Genomic DNA, 14696 nt, shown 5'->3' on the forward strand with positions numbered 1-14696 from the left:
GAAACGTATATTCTGCAATGAGTAGTCGCCGAGCTCGGTGGCAGAGCAGCGTCGCAGCCTCCGACGTTGTTGATGCTGTCTAGGCGAACTTAGCTGGAGAGCACTCTCGTTGTGCAACTCGCGTAATCACGGTGTCTCGCCGGTGGCAGGCCTCTGACACAAACGGCGTAGCCTCTACGACGGTAGAGGCTGACCGATATGGTGATTGCGTATCACTAGGGCAGTAACTCTCGCTGACGTCGGAGGCTTGTGACTGGGTAATCTCTCAGCAGCTCTGCATGTTGCGGGGGGTGACCAACAACATAGCCCTTATGCCAAGTAAGGCTGCGAATGACGTTGGCTGCCTCCAGCTACCAGCCGCGGGCAGTAACTGTCTTCGTGGCTCCCGAATACTACGACAGGTGGTTGGTAAGTCAATTACCATCAATTCCCCAGCAAGACGTAGGTAGAAGTCTTCATCTCTTCTGGGCAATGACTGTGAGGTCGGCAGTTCACATCAACAGGATCTGTTAGACCAGACATGTAGCAATCTGGGCGGCGGAAGGCATCTTGAAGAATGGTAGCGCGTAGCACCACATCAGCGGCTCAGCCTCATAGCTGGTGTACTGAGACGTAAAGATTGAACACAAAGGCTCAGAAGTCTGAGTATTTTTAATTACTGGCTTGAGGCAGTGACATTATGTCGGACCGGCGATGAGCGCGTGTGAGTTACCTTCGCAGGCTCATCAGCGGTCTTCAGCATTCTCTATTTCGTAAAACTGGCTTTCAGAGCCTCAGGCTGTTTGCTTTCCATCCATAGGTGATCTCATGAAACTTTCACTCTCTCTTACGAAATCAGACTGAGCTATTACAATGACGTATTGACTTCTGCTTGCTTAGGTCGTATTGCTGAGATTACAATTCAAGCTTCTCCCCGGATTTTTCGATTTTCAGTGATGTCTGCTTTGTGCTTGTTTGTCCATTTGATTTCTACTGGGGGCGTTGACCTATCTTTCTGGCTATGTACTGGCTGAAGAGGACATCGAGAAAATTCTACATTTGGCTGCAACACATTTCTGGTGTTTACTTGCAGTTCTTTCATGCAGGATGTAATAAGAGCAGATACCGGCCATGCGCTACGACAGTATTACCATGTCATATTGGTGACAGGTACCTTTAACTATTCGGTGAGTATTAGTTCTCAGAAAATAAGTAGCAGTGTTCTGGGTGTAAACAACAATTTACAACGTACCCAATGTTGTAGCTGACATCGAGACGAAGAAATTGATACAGGACACTTGTGGTTTATCGAACAGAGAAAAAATATGAAACTGGTGTTGAAGAGCAACCGAAGTTACTGTACAAGCGGGCAACGTGATATTTTGGCCGAAAATCGCCCTTAAACCGCCCCTTCCTTATACTTCCAAGATGTTAAAATTGACGTGTGTAAATTTTACTACAAAATAAGGTGGACAGTAACAGCATAAAATTAACAGATAAATCGTTTTGTTTTTATGAATTTCTTACTACGAAACCACTGTGTCCTAAGGATTAAGTTTAGATCGAATAGTAAAAATAATTAGTTCATGCACAACAGTTTTAAAAATCTTCTTTCTTAATTACCCTAGAGGGTATATTAATGTCTTAACGAAATAACCGACTAAGCTGGTGGCGTTAAAGGGAAAGAGAATACAGAAAATCTCGCGCAGCACACATGTGCTGCATAGTTAACGGCTTTTATATGCCAATTTTTGGCTGTGTTTCGGCCTAATAGCCTACTAGTGTCCTGCGTCAATTTCTTTGTCTCGACTTCCCCTCCCACCATTGCAGTACGTTGTAAATAGTTACGATTTACATCCTGTATAGTTGACATGTGCGTAAGATGCTATGCTTTGGTAGGAAATGGTCGGTATAATAATTTTTGTTGCGCTAATTACATATCACATGCATCTTTTCATGTCACGCAGAGCAATTAACCGATGAGAACCTTATCAACACCAATATCGATTGTTCAGCAAGTTATCTTTGCGTGGAATGTGAATCTAGAGACGTATTTGTTGCAGGCAACGCGTATGAATGCAATCAGTGCTTATTTGTCGATGTTTTTATTCACTGAGATTGAGTAAAGAATCGTGTTGTGTTGGGGAGATTAACTGTCTGAAGTAAGGCAGTTATAGCTATTGCCTCTGCTGAGAAAAGTGACAGCTTTGATGCGATCGTCTCAGGGATGGTTGTAATGACCGTTAGGAGACACAAGAGGATCTTTGGACTGAATACAGTTCCTCGGCTTCCCAAGCAGTTAACCCAGTACTGTCAGCCTGATCGGTAAGGTGACACTGGAGTCCATATGAAAACAAAAAGCACTAGAAATGTCAGATACAGTTGAGCTCTAACTTCAGACCAAAGATTCTTAATTAAACCCGAACCGGCTGCTCCCCAAACAGGAAATTTCTTTACATTAGTGGCTTAATAAATGTGACACATTACCACCCTTATACTGAAGTAATTACTTGAGAGCCTTCCCACCTTTAGAACTAACCTAATCCCAGATAGGAGAAGCAAACAGCACTCAAGAGTCGTACATGTAACCATAAAGTACTACATATGCATCACTTTATAAAAGAAACGCTACAGACCGACGTAGCTATAAAAGTCTCCAATACGTGGTTCAAGAATTGAATGCCTTTGAATAGTAGTTAGCATTCTAAAAAGATAGAAGTTTCTTATTCTAATCGCCGGTCACTGAGATGTTATTTTCTGTATTCAGAACAAGATGACAACCAGATCCTTCTTCTGAAAATATATACCATTTAATTTTTGGTTTAAGAGAGAATAGTAGCATTTCCGCTGTCTGTGTCTATATATGTAATCTACTTTAGTAGTCAACCTTGATTGTTCTGAGAAATCATAGAATAGCCTCAAAGAAAAAGAGTTTAGGCCTCCTCTGAAGCAATAATTTTATATATATAGGAACTATATTTCTGTGGAAACTGATTATTTAAATAAAACTGTGGTAACTGACGTCTGTAGATGCTATTCAACTCCTGAAATTCCTGTAATTAATTCATCTTATAAGACAAAATATTTCAGTGACAGAGGAGTCTCTCTACTCTCTCTCATGCCCGGAGACTTTGTTGAAATATCACCCTTTAGAACCGTGCCGCCAACCGTAAGTCAATTTTAAGGTGCGGTATAACGTAGTAAATCACATTTAAAACAGCGGGTCAGAACAGAAACTCGTCATAGAATATGTTAACTAACTGCGAATGGAACAGTACTGATTGTCTGTATATGTTACCAATTTCATACATAATATCAACAGAGACGGACCCGAAAGTGAGAATAAATTGGTATGCTAACACCTGTTTGAGAAGATACACGGCGATACAGATACCCACTGTGCGAGGTGGTGCCAGGGTTAGTACACTGGACTTGCAGTCGAGAGGACGACGGTTCAAACTTGCGTCCCGCCATCCTGGTTTAGGTTTTCCTTGATTTCCCTAAATCGCTTGAGGCAAATGCCGGGATGGTTCCTTTGAAAGGGCACGGCCGACTTCCTTCCCCATCCTTCCCTAGCGCGATGAGACCGATGACCTCGCTGCTTAATCCCTTTCCCCAAATCTACCAACCAAACAACCGATACCTACAATACATCAAGGCGGAGTAAATAAACTGTCTGACAATACAAGTAAAGCACCGAAAATGGGAGGAGGAGACGAAAAGGTATTTGATGTTTCTTCAGTGACTACAAATTCGAGACAAATTTACAAAGAACTTGTCAGTTTCATTCCACTTATCAATATGGGCTTGTACCCCCTCTCGCCTGCATGTACGCACTGATTCGGTTGGAAAGTGTGGTAGAAAACCATTGTATCCTCTCCTGAGGCAAGATGGCCTGCAAGTAACTGGTCCCTGATTACCTGAATACCTACACTGAGGTTAAGTTGATGGAAGGGTAACTCCCACAGTTGCCCTGCCGTGGACAGACTTGATGATCTTGTTGGCCACGGTAATACGTTAAAATCAAGCAGACAGGTCTCAGATACAAGTGCCATGAGTGGACGAGCACTGTCCTGTTGCTGAATCGCACCACGATGCTGTCACATGAGAGGTAGCACTGGAGATCGCAGTACGTTTGTGACGTACCGTTTTGCAATCGCTGTTCCCTCTGTCACTACCAGCAGTCGTACCCGATGGGTCCCCATACTATGACGCCAGGAGGAAAACCACTATGCCTCTCCAAATCATTGGACGAATGAGACGTCACACAAGGTCGCCAGCAATGCGGGGTAGCCGCGTGGTCTCAGGCGTCTTGTCACGGACAGCGCGGCATCCCCTGTCGGAGGTTCCAGTCCTCCCTCGGGCGTGGGTGTGTGTGTCGTCCTTAGCGTAAGTTAGTTTAATTTAGATTAAATAGTGTGTAAGCCCAGGGACCGATGATCTCAGAAGTTTGGTCCCGTAAGACCTTACCACAAATTTCCAATTTTTTTGCAAGGTCGCCTCCAAACTCACAGTCTATCAGGGGTAGTCCAGAACCGTGATTTATCGATGAACACAGTGTGATACCATTCACCAGCAGTCCATGCTTCCCGATCACGGCGTCACTGCAAACATCAGCCGAGAGTGTTGTGGCGTTAACGACAGTCCACGCATAGTGCGGTAATTCTGTAGCCCGGCTGCTGTTAGTCTCCGACCAATGCTGTGGGATGTTACTGTGAAGTGGAGTGTGCGCCTATTTGAAATTGGTGATGTGTGCAATTACGGAAAGGCGTTTTTGCGCCGCAAAAGCCGTTTCGTTTCATTGCCAATAGTAGAATATTGTCGACCTTTTCTTGCTGGCAATGACGATAGACTTCTGCATGTACGTTTCACTGGAATTTTCCACTCTGCATTGGTGCTGTACACGCAGAATGGGGAGGCCAGAAATGGCTGCGCCTGCTCCAAAACATTCTATTATGGTTCCACGTCTCCAGCCGACGCTGAATAAATTCTGATGGGTTCGCTGATTTAAATATTTCAGCTATACGAATTCCGATCGTTACTTTGTTTCAACCATTCTTACTGTAATAAAATACTGCATCAACTAACATATTTTCCAGTGACTTCCTTTGCGTAATTACTAATCTTAATTGTTCAATTCGTTGAATTATGAACTTGAGTGGCGCAGTGTTACGGTCGTAGACTGCCACGTCTCATACTGCAGCTAGTAGTGGACATGGGAGACAAATTACCGGTTTGCTGCAATAAGAGGCGAAAATTTACAGTATAATACTAAAATATTCGCAACTTTATTTTCAGTAACAACCATTACGTTTCGGCGTAATTATTGCTGCAACCATGTATTTTTTTTAACTAGATTGCACTTTTGCTTCTTCCTAAGACAGCTGAATAATGGCAAACTCCAAAGTGAATGTAAAATTTAATATTGCTTTAAGGAATGGTGACTGGATCTACACTTATTATTCAACGCGCAAAATGTCAACAAACTGTTCATATTTCAAAATTACCGTTTCCATTACATTAAGTAAATTACACATACAATATTATTGAAAATACGCTTCTCTATGTGGTATCACATTAGATATCTTACGACACAATTTTGATCTCTGTCTTAAAGCCTCTATCCAACTACACCCTTTTCCAGTCGCAGCTTTTTTTACGAATTAAAAGGGGCACAAGCTGTGTACGTTAAAAATGATTGCCATGAAACAAGAGCATGTGTCTGTGTAAACGTGTTAATGTTTTGGCTATCCGGTATTTGATTAATGAATTGGTATTGGGACTGAGAGACGCCTGCACGATACCGATTTATGAGTGTCATACTTTCTTAATGGAAGACACATCATAGTAAATCCGATGGCCATAGTCACTGTTACAGTTTGAATTTTTAAACTCTGTTTTCCAGCATCACATTTGTGGCGGAAGGGTTTTTTCTGACTTGTTCATCAATTTTCTGACTAGTCTTTTGGAATCGTCCTAAGTTCCCCTACTGTGCCACTCCCCTCGTCTCAGAGTAGCCCCTAGTAACAAATTCCTCAGCTGTTTGTTGGATGCATTTTGACCTCTGTTTGTCACTACAGTTTTTGCCTAAAACTCCCTCTACTACCACTGAGGTTAATACCTTATCTCTAACACATGTCGTAGCATACCATTCCTTATTCCAGCTAGTGTTTTCGACGTATTCCTTACCTCATAGATTCTGTGGACAACTTTCATATTTCTTACCTCAGTCCACTTATCTTTCAGTGTCGTCCTATAATACCACATCTCAGACCCTTCTAATCTCTTCTCTCCTAGCTTTCACACAGCAATGCTTTGGTTCAGACGGAAATTCTCAGAACTTTCTTACTCAAGTTTAGACCAATGTTTGAAAGTATCATTTTTCTTTTAGCGAGAAATGTTCTCTTAGCTTCTGCTACGTGGTCTCCAATATAGATGCTAAGGTAGTTGATATTCTCTTCTCTTTCGTTTTTCTTTAGATTACTGTATTCCATTGTCTGTGCTCAACATACCAAGCTAATCGGCGGGTCCTACTGTTACTCCTCGCTTACACGCAGGAAACATTTTCAGGGACGACTGTTGCCGTAGGTCTCACTCTGAACTTTAATCCCTCTCCTGAATGTTTCTTTTCTTTCTTTTATTGCTTCTTCGTTATATATTTCGATCACTAGAGGTGACAGATTGAATCAGACCTTACGCCCCTTTTAATCGTTTTACCTTTCTCTTGGTCTTCCATTCTTATTTTACCCCTTGCTTGCTTGTGTTTATAATACATTACCCAACAGTGTATGCCTATTTTCCCCACGATTTCGGACACGTTGCTCTAGAGGGTCGAGCGGGTTCTTTAGTGCTAAGACGGCAGCCACATTTTCATAACGAAAGATGGTTTTTTTTTTTACTTTCTGTCAGACGCCTTCACATTCATTTTCTTCATTCTAAAAGCAATTCACAGACATTCCCAGCAGATGAAATACACTGCACTTTCTATCGTGCAAGGTCTGTGCCTTCCGTCCATTGTTCCAATCGCTTCTTCTTTCTTCCGTGATTCCTGATTCTAACGTCTCAACCCCAGTATCAAATTCCCGTTCAAACGCTTCCAGATTTCTTTTTAAAACGAGCTTCATTACGAATTCAAGGGAAGTCAAAACCTAGCTGACAAAAGCTGAGCGAAGCGAAAAACAGATTAAGGAGAACTATGAGAGAAGCGGTAAGTGACTTTCAAAATAAAATTTTATCAACCGATCTGACTAAAAACCCTAACAGGTTTTGGTCTTACCTAAAATCAGTAAGCGTTTCAAAATCATCTGTTACTCTGTCAGTTATCACAGTGGCACCGAAACGGAAGATAATAGAATGAAGCCCAAAATATTGAATTCGGTCTTCCAAAATTGTTTCTCGGTGGGAGATCGTAAATAGTCCCTCATTTCTGTCATCGTACGAAGGCCCAAAACCGATCGCAGAATACAGAAGCAACTACAGTAGATTAGCAGTGGAAAGGCGTTAGGACCAGATAAGATACTTGTAAGATTCTACTAAGATAATGCGAAAGACCTTGCTCTCCCTCTAGCAGTAATTTATCGTAGATCGCTTCAGCTACGGAGGGTACCTAACAACTGCACGAAAGCGCAGGTCACTCCCGTTTTTAAGAGGTACTGTATGATAGATGTACAGTGCTATAGACCTTATGTAGTTCACGTCCATGTGTTGCACAGTTAGTAAAGATATTCTATGCTCAACAATTACGTTTTCTGAGGACAAAAATATCCTCTAGAAAAATCAAAATTTCGCAAATACAGATCGATCGAAACTTAGCTCGCTGTGTTCCTCCTTGAGATCAACAGCGCTGGAGATAACAGCTCTCAGGTGCATTTCACGAACCTTGGCTTTAGGAAGGAATTTGACACATAACCGCATAATGCCAGCTTAAGGAGTTTTGGGCCAGCTTTACAACTGGAGCCAATACTCCCTTGCAGACAGAACTCAACACGTTTCTAAGAGAACAAAATCGGCAGATGTAAAGGTAATATCTGGAGTACTTCATACATAGATGATATAGTAAAAAGCGTCGGAAGTTCTTTAAGACTGTTGGCAGACGATGCAGTTGTCTATAAGAGAGTAGCAACGTCACAATGCAGAATGTATTTCCAAATGACCTGCAGAGGATTGATGATTCGTACAGACTTTGGCAGTTAACACTAAACGTAAATAAATGTAACATATTGCGTAGACATAGGAAAACAAATCCATTGATAGTGAATTCTTGGAAACGGTAGCTGCCGTAAAATATCTAGGAATAACTATCCAGAGCAACGTTAAGTGGAATGGCCATTTGAAACGAACTTTGGGAAAAGCAGATACCAGACTGAGATTCACTGAAAAATCTTAAGGAAATGTAACTCAACCACGAAGAAAGTGGGACACAAGGTGTTTGTTGAACCGGTTCTTAAGCATTGTTGATCAACATGGGATCCTATCGGGTAGGACAGATAGAAGACATGGGGAAGATCTAACGAAGAGCGGCTCTGTTACGTCACGGGATAAATCTGCGCGAGAACTTGATAGAGACGATCAACAAACTCCACTGGAAGACGCTGCAAGAGAGGCGCTGTGGATCACGGAGGGACTTACTATTGAAATTTCGAGAGGGAACTATCTGGGAAGAGTAGGACAACGTATTACTTCCTCCCACAAACGTCTAGCATAATGACCAAGAAGAGAAAATTCGTGAAATTAGACCTGATACAGAGGGCTACACATCCTACGACCCAACAACATCATTGGAACAATAGCGGAAGGAGATATTGACGGAAGGAAGTGGCGGAATTGGCGGGGGCGACCAAGGATATCATACATGCAACAGATCATGAATGACATTGGATGTAACACATACGTGGAAATGAAGAGGAAGGCAGACAGAAGAGAGGAATGCCGCTCTGCTGCAAACGAACCTCAGGGTTGAACACTAAAAGACAAAGACAGAGGGCTACCGGCAATCAGTACCCCCACGCGCCATTCGCCAGTGGAACAGGGAAGGGACGATGACTTGATGGTACCAGAAGTAGCTGCCGCCACAGACCCTTAGATGACTTGCGGGATATTCATGTAGATGTAGACATCTCAGAGCAAATAGTTTGAGCTTTAGTATTGTTCAGCATTCACTAAATATGCTATCAGTTTTCTTACGGTAAATCTGCTCCTTTACAGAGTGGGAAAATTTCGGGATGTATGTGTTATTGTAGAGAAAATGTTCAGATGTATGTGAGATCTTATGGGACTTAACTGCTAAGGTCATCAGTCCCTAAGCTTACACGATAATTAAACTGAATTATCCTAAGGATAAACACACACACACCCATGCCCGAGGGAGGATTCGAATCTCCGGCGGGACCAGCCACACAGTCCATGACTGCAGCACCTGAGACCGCTCGGCTTATCCCGCGTGGCTATTGTAGAGAATAAGAACTGTTTTTCTCTTGTTGTTGTGCTTCCAAATAGCAGTAATAATTTTCTTTTTACTTACGATCGAATTCGTAGATATAAGGCTCCACTTTCGCTGGGCGATCAATGTCGTAAACCTCCACAACTATATCGGGTTACCGTAATGAAGCAGTCAAATGAACAAGTGTTCAGCTAAGTCTTTGGCTAGGAAATTAAAGGAACTCATTAGTAAGCAATAAGTCACAAATGCGAATCATCCTCTGATATTATTACTACGTATAGTGAACAGAGTGTGACATAATTGGCAGGTCACTGAAATCATAGAATAACTCCAGCTGGTGTTACAAACGGACATTCACTACTGTGACGTTCGGAATGAATATTCATAAAAGTAATAATCTGCAGTTCAGTTTCGTCCATTAATCAAACACAAATAATGCTTCGTATAACGAACTCAGTCGTTTGTAACTAAATAAAGACCTTACGTATTCTACTTTCCTTCTTTCCAGTTCGCAATAAGTAATTTGCACCAATTTCCACCCATATGTAATGAAACATTCGTTTCCACCATACATGTACATTCTTATCAATCTCGTGTCAATTATCATCACTAAAATTTCACAATTCCATAACTCTATGAATCATTGTTTTCTGGATCGTTTTCCAACCAATCACCGCCACAAAACAGTTCTTCCGTACATCTACACAGTTCACCAGACGCCTCAGAATTTGCCATTGGTTCACTATCGAATTATTCAGTCTCCAGTCTTCAAACATCGATCTGACCTGGATAACGTGTAGTTTGACTCCAGTTATTAGACTTGTTAAAACAGATTCTCTAAAAAAAACGGGTCAAATCTGTTTACAAGCACCAAATAAAAGGTTAAATGAACAGCCTTTGCTTAAGTAAATACCAACTGCTTTTGAAAGATCTGAGACAAAGACTCAGCGACAAAACATCCGGAATAATTGCTTGCGGTCTTTTTCTTCGTGTCAGTTTTCTTTGTTACATGTACAGAGAGCCTGCCTGACTGGAACCTTTAATTACACATCATCCGTCAGGCGGCGGACAGAGGCTAATTAGCTCAGCTGTTGGCAGGCTTTGCTGTTAAGTGAGTCCATGAAGTTTGGGTGTGGTAACCAGTCTGCCAGTCATACCGCCGTCGGCTGCACATGAAAGCAAGGCGGTGCAGTGCGGCCCGCAAAACCGGAGTTTAATAGCAAACTCCGGCCAGTAATAAAACTCGACGGAGCAGCAAAAGTTTATTTCCAGAGAGCAGCTAGTGTAGCGCGAGGCGAGGAGCCTGTGGGGGGGGGGGGGGGGGGGAGGGCAAATATGAGCAAAAGGAGAGTAAGAGAGAGAAAGAGAGACGTGGAGAAAGAAGCCCTGTTTCCGCTTCCGCGAGGCTCGGCCCTGCCCGAACACAATTGCTTCTGGAGCGACCCACAGCGGGTCAGCGGCAAAGCCAGTCGAGAACAAAGCTGCACCACCGAGCGCGCACTACGTGCCGTATTTACTGAAAGAGTATCTTCATCTGCAACTTATTAAACGAATTATTGTGATACATTTCTTTCTTTCACGATTTTGATAACATTGTAGTTATCGTATATTTGTCTTAATTCTTTAACCCAGGGGTCCTCAAAAATTTTCCGTCGGTGACTGCATTCGCACAGGCGCATTTCTTCGACATCCTCACACTGTTATAATACTTTTACTAATACCGTATGTATAAAGCCGTTATTGGTGCGCATACGACAGCAAAATGCAGCGCATAACAACTGGATTTTTTCAGGGCTCATATCTCGGGTTCTGCTGGTGACATAAAGGTAGGGTCAGGTGTTTTGGACAGCCCTTGGGCTAGGGACCATTTGTATTGCACACAACAGAAGGATCGTCTTATACCCTAACCACCCCACAGTACAGGGTAACTGAAAATTACACACTTTCTCCAGGTTAGGCAAATGACGCAAATCGTTTGGTTCGTTTTGCGTTAGATGTGGTCTATGTTACACCTTACCGGGCTTATCCTCTTAGCTCTCTGAGTGTCGTATACGACAATGACCTGGCGACTTTCAGCTGCATACATAAACCATGTGACGCCAAAAATAACGCGTCAGAACTTTCCTTACCTTCTGGGAGGTGTCATTACCCACTGCAACAGGTTGCAGCATTCTGTGTCATCAGTTATAAGTAATAGAAACATTAGACGGATAAACATGCCGCTGGTGGCCTGGAACCGAAGAGGTTATGAAGAGACTTTAGTAACACGGGTGGTTGCTGGAAAAACCTAAAAAAGTGTTTTTCTCCATTTTTTTAGTTGTCAATAGCGGATGTCTAGCTAAATAACTAACAGCAGCAAATTGTTCAAATTTTAACGATATATTCTCTAGGCATCTATCTAAAAGTGACATCTTTCCGTTTTTAAAAATCTTTATCCTTTATCAACCCCCTACAAACTAGCTTATTTTGGATACCAAAACCGATGCGCGGATTCCAAGACGGCTACGAAGAGCAAGTGGCTTTTTTTTTACGATGTATTCCCACATCTCGATCTTGAAAACCTGAAAAATTTGCTTGATATCTTTACCCGTTTCTGAAATACAGAGGTTCAATGTAACCGCACTTGTACACATGAAATACGCTTGTAGATTCCGATTTGAGCCGAAATATTAGGTTATAAAATGTGGCAGAACGAAGAACCTGTTGTACAGTGTCTCCATTATCATAAGAACGTAGGTGGGGACCCTCTGTTGTAGCACTGGAGCACAAGAAATTTTTTTTGGCGCGTAAGATTTGGAATGAGATGTACAATTAGCTATGAGTTATTTCAGTTTCACACAAGCAAATTATAAAAATCTTACTGACTCATAAAATTCTTTTCATGTGAGTGAGATTCTCTGCTGTAGCAGGGAGAAGAAGCGAACCAGTGGAGAAATAGTTCGATAGGACAATGGAAGTCGCAGTGAGCGGATAACTCCCGTACCAGTGAGGAATGCACTAATGATGATTACTAATACATTCTATGAGTTATTCAGCCAAATGTGTAAATACTTATGGCTACTTCTAACCCGATTATGAATAACTGTGAGGATTCATTATTCGTATCACTGACTTTTAATTAGAAGACCCTTTCATGTCTAATAATAAATAACCACAAGAAAAATTACAGTTTATCGGAAGCTGTGCCACGTTATCTTCAGCAGCAGTAGTACATGCGACGTCCTTGATCCCGTGTTTGAACCTCGCCAACGCTTAAATTACGAATAAAAATCATGAGCAGAGGCGGCTGAAGACTTACGGCATAAGAAGACACTATCATTCTGCCAACGACATTGTCAAAGAAAGCGGAGGAGGGGCTGCAGTTTCAGGACACTCCCTTGTCCTTAGAGTGGGAAACTGCCCTAAGGGCGGAAGAATCACCAATGATCAAAGGCATGAGGATGCAGAAGACAATGGAAACCACTGAATTAAAGATACATAACATATATCCACAGGATATGTCGCCTGTAATTGAAGAAGTGTCATGATGATGCCTCCAGTGCCAAAAGATTCCGGAATAGTCCCCTATTCGGTTCCCCGGGAGGAGATTGCTCTGCGAGAAAAAGGTTGAATAACCAAAGAACGGAAAACGTTCTACGACTCGGAGCGTGGAATGTCAGTAGCTTGAATGTGGTAGGGAAGTTACAGAATCTGAAAAGGGCAAAAGCAAGGGCTCAATCTAGATATAGCTGGGCCAGTGAACTGAAATGGAAAGAATAGAAGGATTTCTGGTCAGATGAGTTTTGGGTAATGTCAACAGCGTCAGAAAGTGGTATAATGGGAGTAGGATTCGTTATGAATAATAAGATAGGGCAGAGAATATGTTACTGTTAACAGTTCATTGATAGGGATGTTCTTATCAGAATCAACATGCGGATATCGCAAGTAGAAGATGAAGAGGTAGAGAAAGTATATGAAAATATATGTATGGGGAGGTGAAAAACTAATAGTCATGGAGGACAGGAATGCCGTTGTAGGAGAAGGATTAGACGAAATGTTTGCCGGAGAATATGAGATAGGTACTCGGGATGAAAGAGGAGAAAGACTAATTGAGTTCTGCAGTTAATTTCAGCTAGTAATAGCGAATACACTGACCAAGACTCACAAGAGAGAAGGTTGTAAGAACAACGACTCTGTACTATTGTACATATAAGTAATTCTTTTCATCTGATTTTACGATAAACTTGTGTAATTGATGTTCTGATTTCATTTCCTTTTGTTTCATGCTATTATGTTAAGAAAACTGTAAATAAGTTCCAATGTGAATATTAATGTTTATGTCAAATATCAAGTAATATTGTAATAGAGTTGAAATGTAACAAATGTTGAAACAGTTGTAAGATGTTTAAAATTGTAACTGTGCGTCTGGTCCATATGTAGGCAATGTGTTAGGATGCGTAGAATGCGAAACCTCAGGTGAATACCCGGTCTGTCAGAGAGCGGAAAAAGGTGGATGGCAGGCGAACGCGGGAAAATGCGCGCGGGCACTGCACGGCACAACGGGCACAGTAGCAGTTGGAGTTTGGCACTGGTTTGAGCAACACCTTCTGGAGCGAAGAGGCTCTCCTGGAAGGCATACTTCACTGAGCCTCGGGTATGCCGTTCCAACGCCCACACAGCATGACAAAATTCCATAGCCATTAAATGCAAAAGTATTGCGACGCTAAGAAGAATTAAAGTGCCGATACGTCAAGAGCCATAGCTGTGGTCGTATGTGTGCTCTGTGCCTCGCCATCTTGCCGCCCGCCAACCGCCGCATCAGTACTAGCAGGTTGAAACTTTTAGTACTGTATTCGTATGGATCAGAGAGTGAACTGTGTTTGTTTGGTGCAATAATAACCTAAACTTGACCAGAACTTTTCCATCATTCAATTATCCTCACAACTAACCTACACAGGGTCCTTTCCAAACGTTGTGCAATACGAGTGTCCCGAAATGAAAATTAAAAATATTGTTAATAATAATTATTTGCAGAACTAGCTATATTAGAATGGTGTTTAAAGAAATGTTTTGTTAATGAACCAGTAAATGAACAGCGAAAGTCTAACGAAGTAGAAAGATAACTTCAGTACTAATATAGTAATGAAGTTTCTTATTTCGAGACAGATTTAAAGGCATTTAAATGAGCAGTAAATAAGATGAAAAGAGTAGTAACTTATATACTGGAAATCTTGAATGAATAAATTCGGTAATCTTTTTTTTTAAATACAGCGATCATAACAGTGTCAATATAAAAGTC

Source organism: Schistocerca piceifrons, chromosome 2 (genome assembly GCF_021461385.2).
Source record: "Schistocerca piceifrons isolate TAMUIC-IGC-003096 chromosome 2, iqSchPice1.1, whole genome shotgun sequence".
In the NCBI taxonomy this organism is placed as follows: domain Eukaryota; kingdom Metazoa; phylum Arthropoda; class Insecta; order Orthoptera; family Acrididae; genus Schistocerca; species Schistocerca piceifrons.